The sequence below is a fragment of the Myotis lucifugus genome, unplaced genomic scaffold (genome assembly GCF_000147115.1).
Source record: "Myotis lucifugus unplaced genomic scaffold, Myoluc2.0 scaffold_36, whole genome shotgun sequence".
Classification (NCBI taxonomy): Eukaryota; Metazoa; Chordata; class Mammalia; order Chiroptera; family Vespertilionidae; genus Myotis; species Myotis lucifugus.
The window spans coordinates 4,934,675-4,947,357 of NW_005871084.1; positions in this window are offsets into that span (position 1 = coordinate 4,934,675).

The window sequence follows — 12,683 nt, forward strand, 5'->3', positions numbered from 1 at the left end:
TTCCTGCCAATTTCTCGACAATTGCTGGGGCCTCCCAGTTAACCTAGAACCTGTAGAAGGTGCATCCAGACTCTACGGAAAGCCATCAAAGGTGGCCGGGTGTGCTCTGCTACATTTATAAGGAAGCTCCACACTCCCCAAGTGCACGGTTTCCGTAGCCTGGTGTCACTTTCTAGGGCTGCCATAACAGAGCACCACACGCTGGGTGGCTTAAAATAACAGCAATCACTGTCTCACAGTTCCGCAGGCCAGATGTTTCAAATCAAGGTGGCAGCAAGGTTGATTCCTTCTGGAAGGCCCTGAGGGAGGGAGGGTCTGTTCCTCGCTTCTCTGCCAGCTTCTGGTGGCGGCTGGCAATCTGTGGCGTCCTTGCCTTGTAAATGCCTCACTTTCATCTCTGCCTCCATCTTCAGATCCTGGCTTCCCTGTGTCTGTGTCTGGCCTTGTGTCCTCTTCTTACAATGACACCGGTCATATGGGGTTAAAGGCCCACCCTACTCCAGTATAACCTCATTTTAACTTGATAACATCCACAGAGACCCTGGTTTCAAACAAGGTCACATTCAAAGGTACCAAAGGTTAGGACTTGGACACATCTTTTTAGGGGACATTTAACCCACAATGTCTGGGTAACTAAGTGAGGGCTGCAGGGGTGCAGAGTGACTCCTGTCCACTGACTCAGTGGCCTGTTGCTATGTCATTTCCCCTCCCTGGACGGCAGCTTTCTTGCTTAGAAAGGAAGGAGTTCACTTAGTCCCTGCCAGGCCTCAAGGTTGTGACTCTGTTTTCTCCTGTGATGTTCCCTCTGCTCTCTCCTCCAATTCCAGGCGAGGAGCTGGTGCCCCAGACTGCCCTCCCTTCCTCTGGTCAGCTTGCGAGTCTCCTGGCTGCAAGGATTCTGTCTGGTACTCCAGCTCCCACCCTCGGGCTCCGTGTGCACACAGACTCCTCAGCTCCCTCCTGGCCTGGCGGCTACTGAGCAGCTAACTCCACTCATGCCTTCCATCCATCAGGTTCCTGCCCCAGCCAGCCTGTCTCCAGCTCCTTTGATTTATTTCTGGCTCGCTTTCTCTTGTCTCACCTGTCTCCCCACTAACACCTCTGTTTACATAAAACACACAGAGTTTGGCATCTTGTCTACAGACAAATGGTCTGCAGGCCGAAGGGGTAGTGGAGTGGGCTCCTGGCTGAGACAGGAGGACCAGCTTTTACCAGGCTGTGCTGCTGCCGGCTGCTGTGACTGCCCCATCCTCGCGCCTCAGAAGTGGGACTCGGTGGGAGTTACAGGCTCCAGACAAGCGAACGAGGGGGAGCAGGGGATGTTAGATACACTCTGCTGACCTTGTGTTAACCCACTCCAAATAGCAGGCACAACTTCCCCAAATCTGTGGCTCCTGGGACTGCCAGGGTGAGGCCCAGGCTTGCTTCTGAAATTGAGTGCATTGAAATAAAAGCTACTTAGTAAGGTCCCCACCCCAACTAAGGTTTTCCCGAATTCTAGAGATCCAACCCTAGGCTGCAGGGGCTCTGAGGAAGCAGTTTCCTGCATGGGAAGCAGCGCACTGGCCATACATTTTGATGCTCAACTTCAACGTGAGAGAGAATTCTGTGAGCTGCTGTGTACACTGCTCCCAGACAGCACTGTGTCATGGAAACAGGCACAGGCGGGATTTCTAGGCAGAGGCGCTGTTTACCCTTCTTACATGGGCACAAGGTCAGCAAAAATGGAAGTCCCTCCAGAGCCTGACGAGCAAGGTGAGAGTCGGGGAGGGGAGGTGGCAGGTTCCAACCACTTTTCCAGCTAATGTATTCATGGAAGGAGGAAACCTTGGTCTTATGCTGGGCCCTTAAATTCATGATGTCATTTCAGCCTCATAACTTCTACAGGCATTATCATCACTATTTGTTTTGTTAATCCTCACCTGAGGATATATTTTTCCATTTATTTATTTATTTATTTATTTATTTATTTAGTAGTGAGAAACATCAATGTGAGAGAGACACATTGATTAGTTGTCTCCCACAGGAGGGCCAGCCAGGGCCAGGGATCGAGCTTGCAACCCAGGTACATGTCCTTGACTGGAATCAAACCGAGACCCTTCAGTCTGCAGGCCGACACTCCAACCACTGAGCCAAACCAGCTAGGGCATCATCATTATTTTTTTGTTTCTGTTTTAGCTGAGGGCAGAGAGGGTGAACCACTTCCGCAGACACACACAGCTAAAGAGAAAGTGAAGATTTGAACCCAACTCCAACCTGTGCTTTTCCCGACATGCCTTGCCTTTGTGTGGTGTGAGGGGAAGGACAGCAGTAGTCATCTTGAAGGGGTAACAAGTTTCATTGAATGATTATTTTTATGTTAGGAAGAGAGTGTGTTTGATAGGAAGAAAAGGAGCAAAAGGAAGAGAAAGAGGAAGGACTCCAGGACCAGGAGGAGGGCTCTTCTTTGCCAGTTAAGGGGGGAAAGGATGGGAGAGAGGCAAGGGAACAGAGATCTTTTTCCATTTAGAATGGTTTGCAAAGAGCCTCGCATTGGAAACTTCCCACTGCCTCAGACTGGCCACTTCTCCAATAGGTGTAAGCCAGTGAGGTTTCTCTGGCTGCCTTGCTGAGTCACGGCCAAGTTCACCTAGAAAAGCTCAGATACTGCTGATTCAATGTCCATGTCTGTCTCCCTGTCACCACCTGCCTTTGCTACCCCAGGTGAAATGTCCTGAAGAAGAGAGGGAGACTAATGACATAGAAACAGAAACAGGGTATAACCTGGACAAATTTTAGCATGAAAAAGTTGAGAAAATGTTACATTTCGCTTTTGATTTCTCTGTCATCAGTGATTCTTGGCCGTTGTTAGAGAACTTCAGAGCCCAGAGATGACACCTCTTATTCCTGTCTCCTACATGGACGCTAGAAGAACCTGGCAGATAGGATTAGGTCCACTTCAGAGGTGAGGAAACTGAGTCAGGGAGAGCAAACACCAGACCTGTCTGAGCTCAGTGGCGACAAAGAGGCAGAGAGTTGAAAAACAGCCTCAGAGAAAGGCTGAAACTCAGTCTTCCATCAATGAATGGGCTAAAGTGTATTGTTTTGTCTAGGATAACAAAAATCAGAATTCAAAGTGTATTCCCTTACTTACCCTGGGGGGGCTCAAGAACTCTTTCCTCTTGCATTTTATGACTCTGGTTTTGCTTGTAGAAGTAAGTGGCACTATAAATCCCAAATAGCTCCCTACCTGCGGTTCCTCCCCACTGAGACTTGAAGTGATTACTAGATATGGTTTCAGGCTCTGCAGAATGATAGGAATCTCAGAGTTTGCTTTCTGCTCAGATTTTCCAGGAAGAGAGGATAATTTAAGTGGTATTTTATTATCTCGAAAGAAATGGCAGTAAATACATTCTGTTACCGAGAACTGACACTTAACTAATTTTCTGTTACCAGAGATCTTTCTACTGGAATCAGAGTAAAACTCTCAAGTTCAAACAATTTGCCTTCCCAGATTAGATGATTTTGTACTAAATTGCCACTCTTTAAGACCACCTGCAGTTGGAAATATCATTCCTTTGAACAATGGGTGGGGGTAGAGAAGAAAGGAACTCAGCCCCTTATCTGCCTCAATTCCAATGTGGGCTGCATGGGAAAACTTGGTTGTCTTTTGTTTTGGGGGTGGGGAGGAGGAAGGGGATAACATTGGTTTATAACATCATGTAAGTTTCAGGTATACAACTTAATAACTCAACATCTGTATACTAGCATACTCACCACCAAAAGTGTAGTTTCCACCTGTCATCATGTATTTGACACCCTTACCCATTTTGCCCTCCCTCCACCCTTCCCCTCTGGTAATCATCAGTCCGTATTTAATAGTTTGCTTTTGTTTTGTTTTGTTTTGTTTGTTTGTTTGTTTTATATTCCACATACGAGTGAAATCATATAATTTTTGTCTTTTTTCCATCTGATTTATTTCACTTAGCATAATGTGCTCAAGTTCCATTCATGTTACAGCGAATGGCATACTGTCATCATTTTTATAGCTGAGTAGTATTCCATTCTATATACACTGCATCTTCTTCATCCATTCATTGGTTGATGGACACATAAGTTGTTTCCATATCCTGGCTATCCTATATAATAAAAGGCTAATATGCAAATCAACCAAATGGCAGAATGACCGGTCGCTATGACACGCACTGACCACCAGGGGGCAGATGCTTAATGCAGGAGCTTCCCCCTGGTGGTCAGTGTGCTCTCATAGGGGGAATGCCACTCAGCCAGAAGCTGGGCTCACAGCTGGAGAGTGCAGCGGCAGTGGCGGGAGCCTAGGGAGCAGGCCTAAGCCATCAGTCAGACATCCCCCGAGGGCTCCCAGACTGCGAGAGGGCACATGCAAGGCTGAGGGACCACCCAACCCCCGAGTGCATGAATTTCGTGCACCAAACCTCTAGTTGTAAATAATGCTGCAATGAACATAGAGGTGCCTATATCTTTTCAAACTAGTGTTTTCATATTCTTTGGATAAATATCCAGAAGTGGAGTAACTGGATCATATGGAAGCTCTATTCTTAGTATTTGGAGCAGGGGTCCTCAAACTACAGCCCGCGGGCCACATGCAAATACAAATATTGTATTTGTTCCCGTTTTGTTTTTTTACTTCAAAATAAGATATGTGCAGTGTGCATAGGAATTTGTTCATATTTTTTTTAAACTATAGTTTGGCACTCCAACGGTCTGAGGGACAGTGAACTGGCCCCCTGTTTAAAAAGTTTGAGGACCCCTGATTTGGAGGAACCTCCATACTCTTTTCCATAGTGGCTTCACCAATTTACAATCCTACCGACAATGTACACAGGTTCCCTTTTCTCCACATCCTCTCCAACATTCAAGTTGTTTTTAGAAGAGGATAATACCTGCTCCAGGCCCCAAGTTATTGAGAAGTACACATTAAGCCAGAATCACATTATAGTGGGCTGAATTACAGTGACTGACAGCATAAATCTCATTATGCATTTCTGCAGGATTGCAGTAAAGCTTTGATTAGTATTTAGATGTTTATATTTTCAGATGCAGCATTTTTCTTTGCTCTTAAAGAATGTTTGATAACACTGAGGCCTAACTTTGAAGCTCTATAATGTGTTGAGGATGAGGCCAGTGCCATACAAAACTAAGGTGTGTTTTGTTTTATTTCTTCTTAATTTCATCTTGTCTAGGTCAACTCTGGTTTTTCTTCTCTTGGACAAAAAAGGAGCTGAACAGAAGTTATTCAGCCTGCAATTCATTCCAGGATATAACAGATTTGCTCTTGACCTCTGAAAAAACATTCCCAAATGCTTACATAATAGGAATAAATGGCAAAGCAAACAGTTTTGAGATAAATAAACTATCTTTATTTGCAACCAAGAAAGATCAAATGTAAATATTTGGTTAAATAAAACTCCATAATTACAAGAAAATTAGCATGTGGTCAATAAGGATATTTTCACAGAATCTTAACTTGATGTTTCAAGTCATTGGTGATTAATGGTAAAAAATGAAATTTTTTTCCCCAAAAAACTAGTCCTGTAGCAGAACATATGGTGCTGTCATATTGTAGGGCCATGAGTTCCACTCATTGGAATAGGCTTTGGAAATAATTGTGTTGGTTATTAAGCTACTAGAGGCCCAATGTATGAAATTCATGCAAGGGGCTCGGCCCGCACAGTGGCGGCGGCTTGCCTTGGCCCTCGCAGCCCAGGCTTTGTCTGGAAGGTCATCAGGAAGAATGTCCGGAAGGTCATTCGGCTGTCTAGTCTAATTAGCATATTACACTTTTATTATTATAGATTGCGGCTCTGCTCTAAATCCACTATCTTAAATTCTGCTTTGTGATTCTGATGCTGCAAACCCCATTCATCCTTTTTTCTACTCTTTTAAAATAGCCTTTAACAAATAGAGTTTTATTTTACTAACACATATTTCAAATTTTAAAAATATTTTGAAATCCATTAATTGGAATGCTTCATTCACATAAAAATTCTTCCAAATGGGCATCTTATGGAAATGGAATGTTTAATGAAGCCTTTGGGTCAAGGATTGCTCTGGGTTAGGCTCCCATCGGAGATAAGGAGCACAAAGTATATGTATATGCAGCAGTTCTGAAAAACACCTACTCATTCTACTAATCTCATGGTAGATAGAACAGTACAATCTCCAAGGCTACATACAACTATTCCCTGCAATACCCACATGCTGTTTTAATATTTGTGATCCCCCCACCTCCCAAAAAAATTCATATGTTGAAATCCTAACCCAAAAATGATGGTGTTAGGTGGTAGGAGCTTTGGGAGGTACCTAGGTTATGAAGCAAGGATGGTGCCCTCATGAATAAGATTAGTGCCCTTGTAAAAAAGGCTCCAGAGAGAGATCTCTGGACCCTTCCACCATGTGAGGAGAGAGGGACAAGGTGCCAGCTATGAATTAGGTAGAAGGCTCTCAGAAAGAAATCACCAGAACATAATCACATTGGCACCTTGATCTTGGACTTCCAGCTTTCAGAATTGTGAAAAATAAATTTCTATTGTTTATAAGCCACCCAGTCCGTGATATTTTGTTAAAGTAGCCTGAATGAACTCAGACACGAGGTATACTCCAGCTAACCTTTTCTGAGTTAGGAAGAAATACCTACTGGGAAATGTGGAAGCCTGCAGGGCCCTGAGGAATCTCTTTAAAGGTTTTGAATGATGGGGCATGACTGCTCAAGTTCCCACCAAAAAAGACCCAACCAAAGCCCTCTGCCCCATTCCATCTCCGAATCCTCAAACTGAAGCTCTTCATCCCCATGTTAGCAATTTTTAATATATTGACATTTATGATGGACAATTCCTGAGACTTTCTCTTAAAGTTCCAATATCCATGAGTACTTTTGATAACTGGCAGGCCATTGTAGCATTTCCATGTAAAATACATAAAGAAACAGAGTCACATTGAGATGCAGATGCTTGGTAAGCTACTCTGAATGTGAGAGGCCGTCCCCACACCCCAGTCTCTAAGATAAGAGATTCAGATCATGTCTCAGCAATTTAATTCCCTAAGTCATGGCTCTTCCAGGTCATTCATTAATGGTACCCAAGAATAGTCTAGCAAATAGTCAATGCCAAGAAAGTTAAATCTTCAAATGCCAAGGGTCTGGTCTGTGTATTGACTTTGGTTGGTCTATTTTGAGTAAAACACAGTAACTAAAGTTCATATAAAGTGAGAATACAGCAGAATGCATTGGAAATAGAATGAAATTTGGAGGGTAGTTTTGACATGTAAGTCCTTAGGCACAGCATTTGACTTCCCTGAGCTTCAGTTTCTTTATCAGTAAAATGGAGCTAATGATGAAATCTACTTCCCCATGATGTTTGAGAATAATGCAACACTTCACACCAAAACACTCCACCACGGGACAATTTTTGATCTCAGGAATCACCTTAGAACTCTTGATAGCACCCATGGCTAAAATAATTTCTGGCATATAATGAGTGTTCAAGAAATGTTTGTCGACTAAGTGACTGACTGAGTAAATGAATGCATTTCCTGTTTTATTAAGTATCCTACAGCATCTCTGCACTATGAAAGAATTTATATAGCTCTTAAAGGAACCCATATCAGGGAGAAGCAACCTAGAAATTGAAAGGATCTGGACCATTTTAAGTCTTAGACTGTATTCTAATTCACTTAAATGAGATATTTTTCTGGAGAAGCTTTAAGAACTTTCCACGAATTATGTCATGAATCCTTCTGATAAGAATGAGTGCAAGAAAAAAGCATGCCAGAAACAGCAGCTGTATGACAGTGACAACTGAAGACACTGAGGCAACTTACCTGATCAGCTACCCTGGGCTATGGGACTTCTGGTACTCAGAGATCGGCTGCTTCCAGAACTCAGGCATAAAAAATGGCAAAAACCTATCTTTTGGTTATAAGTAACCGAAGTGCATTTCTGCTGACAGGCCATTTTCTAAGTCTTTCTTTCCTCTTCCCGACAGGAGAAAAGAAATTGGTGTTCTCCACTGACTCCTGGTATGAATGCCTGGCCATGGAATCTGCTCAGTAAATACAGTTGCGGGTTCTGGCTTTTCTGTAAAATATGCTCAAGATTTAGATAAAATAGAGCATGAAGATTATGTGACCAAAACTACTTAATTCTCTTATTAAGATCCATGGCCTGAACTCTGCGTTTCTAAAGAAAACAAGACCCCGCAGCTTAGCACTTGCAGGGGAAAATAAAAAGTTGTGCTTGTTGCTGACTCCACCACCACACTCCCCAGTTCTGTTTCACTGCCACTCACAAACCCATTACAAGCCAGGTGGATTTCTCGAGTGCTATCAGTGAAAATGCCCAGGAATCCAAAGATGGTTTTCATGTTGCTTGAAGCTCTGGGTATTACACTTAAATCTTAGGAAAAGCTATGAACAAAACTCAAGCCTATTTATATGTGGCATTATTCCTTCTACATCTTCTTACTAAAACACCAAGGATGACAACGCCGAAGTCTCCATAGGAGCATCTCTTCTGAGAATACAAAGGGCCATCTAACATATGGGAGGAGAGGACTCTGGGAGGGGTGGAGGCTAGGCAGCAGTCTAGGCACATAAAAAGGTGACCAGTCCCTTTGGAAATGGGACTCAGAGGTCTGCTTGGAACTGGGCCAAAAATAACAGAAAATTATGTTTATGTTCAACTAATATTTATCACGTCTTAGTCCATTTTAGCTGCTATAACAAAAATACCATAGACTAAGTGGCTGAAATCCAAGACCAAGGAACCAGCAAGCACATTGAGTGTCTGGTGAGAGCCTGCTTCCTGGTCTGCAGATGTACATCTTCTCACTGTGTCCTCACATGAACAAAAGAGTGAAAGAGCTGTTGGGGTCTCCTATATAAGGGCATTAATCCCATTCATGAAAGCTCTACCCTCACGACCTAATCACCCCCAAAGGCCCAACCTCCAAATACGAGGATTTCAATATATACATTTTGGGGAGACACATTCAGTCAATAGCAACCATCTTTTTAGGACTCCCCCATTGATAACCAATTCCTTTGGGCTTTCTAGATCTGGATGCATTCTTTCACCCCTTCTTAGGCAGAACAGTGAATGGAATCTAGAGAGTGCCTGGGAAACTCAAATGTGCCATTTGCTAACTGTGAGAAAGTAAAGAAGTTTCTTCATCTTCTTGAACTTCATTCTCTCACCTGAAAATAAGGATAATAATAACTGCCTGGGAATTCAGTGAAGCTTAAGTGTCCAAGGAAGTCACTATCATAGTTTGTGGCACTCAGGCACTCAATTAAAAAGAAAAAACAACTATTGGATATGTGCTATATTCTAGCAACATCCTACTGCTATGGGGCTGACAGCTGTCAGAATCTGTAACACACTTGAGATGAGTAGGAAGAAAGGTGGCCCAGAAGTGTTAAAAAATAGGGATCATTGCAGTGGAGGATATATCACCTAAATACCCACACAGCACCTTAGTTATCACTCAGCAAGTAGTAGTCTTTCTTCTTCAATTACAGCAAATGATTATTGTCAACTCTGACTTTTTAGGGTCACAGAGTGTGATTCAACGGAGCAAAAGACTCATGGGCACACAAAAAGCCTGTCTCTCCTGTGATAATTCAGACCAAAATCTGGCCAGTTTCATCTAGGACAGACAAATAAAAGAAATATACAAAAGAGGCCTCTCTAATCTATATGCTCATCACTTGTTTAAATGATATCACCGGTCTGTTTAGAAGCACTGGGGAAGCACAGTAAGGGTCTGATGAGATGGTGGGAGAATGCTTCTGTGGGAAGCACTAAGCCACAGCGTGGTACAGAGGGAAATAATGGGCACTGGAGACCAGAGACATGGGTTCCTAATCCAGCCCTGCTTTTATTGGTTGTACAACTGTAGGTGAGTTCTAACCTTGCCTCGGTTTATCAGTTTCTATCTCTGTAGAATGGGCCATTAATGTATACTTTTCAAGGTTGTAGAGAAAATTAAATAAAATGAGGCCCATCGAACCCCTGTCCAATAAAAATGTATTTTTCCTCCTCTTGAGTTCTTCTAATGGTACAATAGAGGTTTATGCCATGTTATTAATCATTAGCTTATGACATGCATGATAATGTAGGCTGACAATAATATATGTCTTTTACCTAAGGACAGTTCATATCATCATATAGTAAGTAATTTGTCTAAGAGAATTAAAGGAACTACAGTGCTGGTCACATGGCAGCCCTGAGTAAGTGTTTGTGGAAACTGGTCAGTTTGCCTCAAAACATTCAGATCTTCCATTTTATTAGTTCTACGTGGCATCCCTAAAATAAACTGTAGAGCCTCAATATTTGTAAGGCACACCTTGTTCAGTGTTCCCCACTTTGAGTTTTTCAACTCTTGGATTTTCCAAGGGATCTGTAGAGGCGAGAAGTTTGGGAAGCATGATGTCATTTGTTCCTTCCTTTTATGTGTTCTTCCCTCACTGGGCAGGACAGTGAGTAGAATAACCAGATAGTGACCTAGGGTCCCAGATCTGCCATTTTTTATCTGTGCAACTGTGCACATGCATCATCTCCTCAAACTTATTATTATTCTGCTCTTCTTCAAACTTACTGAATTGAAACAAAAGGGCTGAATCTATTACTCTGGGGATAATTGTAGTGGTTTCTGCTTCTGATTGTATTCAGTCTGGCAAGACCACTTTTAAGTGTAGGTTAAAAAGTCAGTGAATACAGGTCTTTCAAGTATTCCCTCCAACTCACAAAGGACTATGTCCTTACTAGGGGCCCAGTGCAAGAATTCATGCACCTTGAAAGGAACTGTGGGCCATGAGGCTATGGTGGGCACCGGGGTGGGTCTCAGCCCATCCTCCATGCCCCCGCCCGGCCCCTCCTGCCACAGCCCCTAGTCTCTCTCTGCCAGCAGTCCCGCTCCCACATGCTGATGGTACTGGCCCTGCTCGCACCTACTGATGGCGTGGAGTGACTGGGGCTGGCTCCAGCAGCAGGTGAGAGTGGGGCATCACTGTCAGTGGGTGCGAGTAGCAGCTACTGCCCTGATTGCCCCTCAGGAGCAGGGGGAGGTGGAGAAGCCCTCAGGGGCATTCAGGGACAGCAGCCACCCATCACACCCACTGACTGCACCGAATGATTGGGATCAGCACTGGCAGCAGGTGCAAGCAGCAGCTCTGGCACTGGCAGCAGGTGCAAGTGCTCAGTGGGACCGCAGCACATGAGAGCAAAGAATTTTCAGTAACAACCAGAGGCTCACCCGGATGACAGCGACCGGCGCCCCGCTTTGGTCTGGCACCCCCACTCACCTGCTCTACCATCCTGCCATGGCCAATGCCCACCACGTTCCATGAGCGCCTCCCCCTGGTGGTCAGCCCATGTCATAGCAACCGGTTATTCGGTTGTTCCACTATTCGGTCTATTTGCATATTAGGGTTTTATATATAGAGATAGATTCTCACTAGCTTGCCCAGGCTTCTAAAATCCCCTGCACCAGGTCTGAAGAGATGATACATGTGCTTAGTTCCACAGAGATTCATTCTCCAAGGTAAGGCACTGTCCATCTGCCATCCTCTTACCCAATGTCAACAGTCAGTCTCTTGGCTTACGAGTTTCCAAAGCCAAGCAACAGAGGTCTTCCTTCAAGTCTTCGAAGGCAGTGGGCACTTTTTGGTCTACCACAGTTTGGCTACCTTTCTCTCTACCAGAAAACTACTTCTTGCCCATCATAACCACTATTATCAGCCCCTCTTTACTCTGCCCAGTGACTTCTACTTCTTATCCAGAAAGCCCTCCCTACCTTTCTATGTGTTCCCATAACACCTGTTTGTTTTCCAACCATAGTCAATTAATATTCAACAAAATAAGTGCTAATTATGACTGTGCATGCCCCATTACTCTATAAGCCTCATGGGACCAGGGACACATCAGTCTTATTTCTCCAGCGCCTGCCACAATCCCACTTACCATTTATAGCAGCTACACCCATCAATTTCCATTTTGAAAGTATCTCCCAACCAAATTGCATATATAAACAAAAATTTATTTTGTTGTTTGTATTAACCAATGACATAAATAAATATATACCAACCTCCCATCAGAACAAATCAGGTTCCTTTGGTTATAAGAAATGGAAACTGTGATTAGGGCAATGTGTTGGCAAGGTACCCAGTAGATCAGATACGGGAGAGCTAAGTCTAGGAACTTAGATCTGGGGGAGGGGAGGAGGTCTTAGAGCTTAGATAACTACTTACAATCTTATTGGGGTGCTGCCTCTGGAAACTATAGCCACCAAGTATTCTCAGTCTTTTTCTCATTCTGCTCAAAATTTAAATTCCAGGATAGGTTGGACCATGATGCCAACCCTGAGCTAGGGCAAGACAGGACACCTTGAGTAACAGTCTCACCAACCATCTTGAGTAACAGTCTCACAAAGCTATATTAAATGGGGGAGAAAGAATTTCCACAAGGAAAGCGAATACTATTACTAAAATAGGTACTGGATGATAGATAACTGAAAGTATTCTTACTTTAATAAAATATGCAGTGTTTTCACACTCAGTCAATTAAGTAATAATTGGAAACAAATAAAGTTAACATTTTTGTTAGCCCAAGTAAACTTATGATGGATAATTTTCTTAAAACAAAAACTTATTTTATTGCACTTTAAATT